Below are 5,000 nucleotides of genomic sequence, written 5' to 3'. Positions count from 1 at the left end.
TCTCATACACACATGCGCGTCTTTGAACGAACCCATAAAAACACACACACACACACACACACACACACACACACACACACACACACACACACACACACACATATATATATATATATATATAGAGAGAGAGAGAGAGACCACCACACAACAACAAGTGTAAACCAAGGCGATCTAACTTACACTCCGTCTTAATGAATTTCGATTAAAAAAATGGCCACACGACGATGCGATATCCTTAGTATCGAGTTGCACTCCCGCCATTTCCTTGTTTCTTCTCGTTTTACTCTTAATCGCCGAAATTTTATACTTAAACCTGTTTTTAATCCCCCATCGAACAGGCACGCGTTGCAACATCCGGGAGATGGAAGAAGCGTCCGGGGTCTTCCAGAAACGACATGACGTCATGTCGACCGCGTCGACGTCCTGAGGAATCCGGGGAGATGATTGGTCCCACAAGAATCCGGGGAACGACACCAAGAGATATTTTTTAAAATTGTTATCCTTTTATTTGTAATTCATTTACTTACTTATTTGTTTATTTCATTTATTTATTTATGTATTTATCTGTTTATTTTTTATTTATTCTATTTATTCATTTATTCATTAGTTAGTTATTATTGATATTAGTTTTTTTTTATCTATTTCGTAATTGTTGCCTGTCCATGACGTCACCGAATTTTTGTTATTGGTAAACAGGAACGTCCGTCCCTCCCTTAAGAAACTTTATTCTCGTGTGGACATACATGAGCCCACACTCTCCACTCTCGCATGTACAAACAAAGGGAACTACAAAGATTATTACATACGCGCACACACACACACATATGTACACACACACACACACACGCACGCACGCACACATCCAAATTCCTGTAGTTTCATGGACTTTAAGAACCACATGCCCTTGCTGAGGGAGGGTCGAGAAAAAATAGCGGACCATAAAAGTGGGGGCAACAGGAGGCTTGGGTAGGGACACAAGTTAGGGAGAAAAAAAATGAGAGAGAGAGAGAGAGAGAGAGAGAGAGAGAGAGAGAGAGAGAGAGAGAGAGAGAGAGAGAGAGAGAGAGAGACAGACAGACAGACAGACAGATAGACAACCATAGAGACAGACATACAGACAGACAGACAGGTAGGCAGACAGTGGGAGAGATAGATAGATAGATAGATAGATAGATAGATAGAGAGAGAGAGAGAGAGACAGACAGACAGACAGACAGACAGACAGACAGACATAGAGACAGATAGACAGACAGAAAGACAGAAAGACAGACAGAGGGAGAGATAGATAGAGATAGATAGATAGATAGATAGATAGATAGATAGATAGAGAGAGAGAGAGAGAGAGAGAGAGAGAGAGAGAGAGAGAGAGAGATACAGACAGACAGACAAACATAGAGACAGACGTACAGACAGAAAGACAGACAGACAGACAGACAGGCAGGCAGGCAGACAGAGGGATAGATAGATAGATAGATAGAGAGAGAGAGAGAGAGAGAGAGAGAGAGAGAGAGAGAGAGAGACAGGCAGACAGACAGGCATAGAGACAGATAGACAGACAGAAAGACAGAAAGACAGAAAGACAGACAGACAGAGAGACAGAGGGAGAGATAGAAAGATAGATAGATAGAGAGAGAGAGAGAGACAGAGAGAGAGAGAGAGAGAGAGAAGGGTAGGGGGGTGAGAGGGGAAAGCCTTATTTGGCCAAGAAGAAAGTGCAAAGTAACGAAGATGCATCGGCCATTGGCCGCCAGGAAGTACATTTGTCCGCGACTAAATCCGTCACCTTTGCCCTTAGTACTCTGAAAGCCAGCCAGGCCAAGAAGTGGGCAGCAGGAAAAGAGGACAGGTATTGATGACCAAAGGTGTCTATTTTGTCTTCTTTTTTTTATTCTGTGTATCTACTAATTTATTTATACAATCATTTCTCTATTTCTTTATTTATCTATTTACTCATTCGTCTATTTATTGTCAATTTATTTATTTATTCATATAGTTATTTATTCATTTATCTATTTATTTGTTTATTTATTCGTTTATTTATTCATTTATTTATTCACCTACTTATTTATTCAGTTATCTGACGATGTAGGTAGGGTGAGATCAGAGGAGCTTGTTCGGAATTACAAGGTCCTCCTTCAGGAGATGAAGGAACGTGGGAGCCGTCACGTAGTCTGTGGGATCCTCCCGAGGATCTACGCAGGCTCGTGTTGGAACAGTAGAGCCATAGGGATCAATGATAGGATATCGCAGTTGTGTACACAATTGGGATACCACTTTCTTGATCCTTGGTATCTCTTTTCTAGGCGCCATGACCTTTACGCTTCTGATGGGATCCACCTTACCCGCAGAGGCAAATATGTTCTTACAAACCTCATTGTGGGAGTTTGTAATGAATTAGCTCCTTTTTTAGGGTAGAAGCCCAAAGGGAAGGGGAAATAGAATGTACTTGGGAAAACAGTGTAGAGTATAGCATTAATGTAGAACAATGTGCCAGTATAGGACAAAATATAATTTTAGGATATAATGTCGCTAGAGGACGAAATGTCACATTAGGATGTAATGTCATAGGACAAAATGTCACAATGGGATGTAATGACAGTGGAAGACAAAATATCACGATGGGAAGTAATGATAGTGGAGAACAAAATATCACGATAGGATGTAATGATAATGGAGGAGAAAATATCACGGTAGGATATAATGTCAGTAAAGAACAAAATATAATTTTAGGAAAGGATACCGGACAGAATGTCCATGAAGGCCAAAATATCATGATAGGATGTAATGACAGTGGATATAATGTCGCTAGAGGACGAAATGTCACATTAGGATGTAATGTCATAGGACAAAATGTCACAATGGGATGTAATGACAGTGGAGGACAAAATATCACGATGGGAAGTAATGATAGTGGAGAACTAAATATCACGATAGGATGTAATGATAATGGAGGAGAAAATATCACGGTAGGATATAATGTCAGTGAAGGAAAAAATATAATTTTAGGAAGGGATACCGGACAGAATGTCAATGAAGGCCAAAATATCATGATAGGATGTAATGACAGTGGAAGACAAAAGATCACGATGGGATGTAATTATAGTGGAGGAAAAAATATCACGGTAGGATATAATGTCACTGGAGGAAAAAATATAATTTTAGAAAGGGATGCCGGACATAATGTCACTGAACGACGGGAGGCCTGCGTGAATCACGGTGACGTAGGGGGACAAGATGTACAAAAGAGATCGGATGACCGTGATCGACCAGATGTCCGTGATGGGGGAAATGTTAATTTTGATAGGAGAAATGTAAATGAGGCATTGAACGTCAATGAAGGACCACATAATAATATAGAGCAAGGTATAAATGAAAAACAAAATGATAATGTACGACATGATATTGAAATTCAAAATGTGTCAAAAAGAAATAATCACGAGTTTCTTAAAACCATGTACTTTAATGCTCGTAGTATTAGAAACAAATTTCAAGAAATACAGGCGTATGTCAAAAGCGAAAATCTCGATATGATAGGAATAACTGAGACATGGTTAAATGGTACAGAGTTCGAAGCTGAATTTAGTATTGCGGGATTTAAACACTTTCATCAGGATAGAAACCACAAGAAAGGTGGGGGTGTTCTATTGTACGTTAAAAACAATGTTCATGCTTGTGTTTTAGAGAAAGTGAAACAGGATGCATATGATAGTTTGTGGGTTGAGTTAACCCAAACAAATGGACAAAAAATGAATATAGGTGTAATATATAGGCCAAAGACATTATCATTAGCAGACGACGAACTGTTATTTCAAGAACTGTCTAGTTTCTGCAACCGGGATTTATTGATAATGGGTGATTTCAATTTTACTGACATTGATTGGATGACCCTTGAACATGGCCATATAGGTAGTCGCTTGTTTGATTTTCTTGGTGACAATTACTTAATTCAGCATGTAAAAGAGCCCACAAGATATGGAAACTTACTCGATCTTTTGATCACTAGCCGCGAAAGCATGGTAACTGATGTAGAAGTCGGTGAATGTGTTGCAAATAGCGATCACAACCTAGTTAGATTCAAACTCCTAAACAATTTTAGAATAGATACTTGTGTTTCTAAAATACCCGATTTCAGTAAAGCTCAGTTCATAGAACTACGGCAGGAGCTTCAGCTTACAGATTGGGAGGCAAAATTAAACGAAAGACCAGTAGATCAGATGTGGGAAATATTTCAAAATACGCTCACTAAGATGATTCAAACTTACATTCCTTTTAAGGACAGACGTCCCCCAAATCAGGCTCGCCCAAAGTGGCTCGACAAAGAAACTGAAAAAAGTATTGCTAAAAAGAGACAGGCTTATAAGAAATATAAGTGCTCGGGTGCATCTAATGAGTATGAAAGTTATGTATCAATACAGAGAGATTTAAAAAATACAATAAGAAAAAGAAAACGACAATACGAAATGAACATCGCTGAGAAATCCAAAGAGAATCCCAAAGAATTCTATAGTTACATTAGAGATAAAAAGGTTGTTAGGAATCACATTGGTCCACTATTATCTGCTGACGGTCAACTTGAATATTCAAATGAAGGAATGTGTAATATCTTAAACAATTATTTTAGCTCGGTATTCGTAAACGAAACACCTCAAGGTGAATTCCAAACTGAAACCTGTGAAAAGTCTAGGGTAAACTTACTCACTACGGTAAATATAACAAAAGAAAAAATTAAAAGGTGTATAGACAAACTCAAAGTTAATAAAACACCAGGGCCAGCATTCAAATGAAGGAATGTGTAATATCTTAAACAATTATTTTAGCTCGGTATTCGTAAACGAAACACCTCAAGGTGAATTCCAAACTGAAACCTGTGAAAAGTCTAGGGTAAACTTACTCACTACGGTAAATATAACAAAAGAAAAAATTAAAAGGTGTATAGACAAACTCAAAGTTAATAAAACACCAGGGCCTGACGGTTGGCATCCAAGAATCTTAAAGGAAAT

The sequence above is a fragment of the Oratosquilla oratoria genome, chromosome 19, assembly GCF_046742065.1.
Source record: "Oratosquilla oratoria isolate Oo_2021 chromosome 19, ASM4674206v1, whole genome shotgun sequence".
Classification (NCBI taxonomy): Eukaryota; Metazoa; Arthropoda; class Malacostraca; order Stomatopoda; family Squillidae; genus Oratosquilla; species Oratosquilla oratoria.
Note: the sequence above shows the minus strand (reverse complement) of the source record.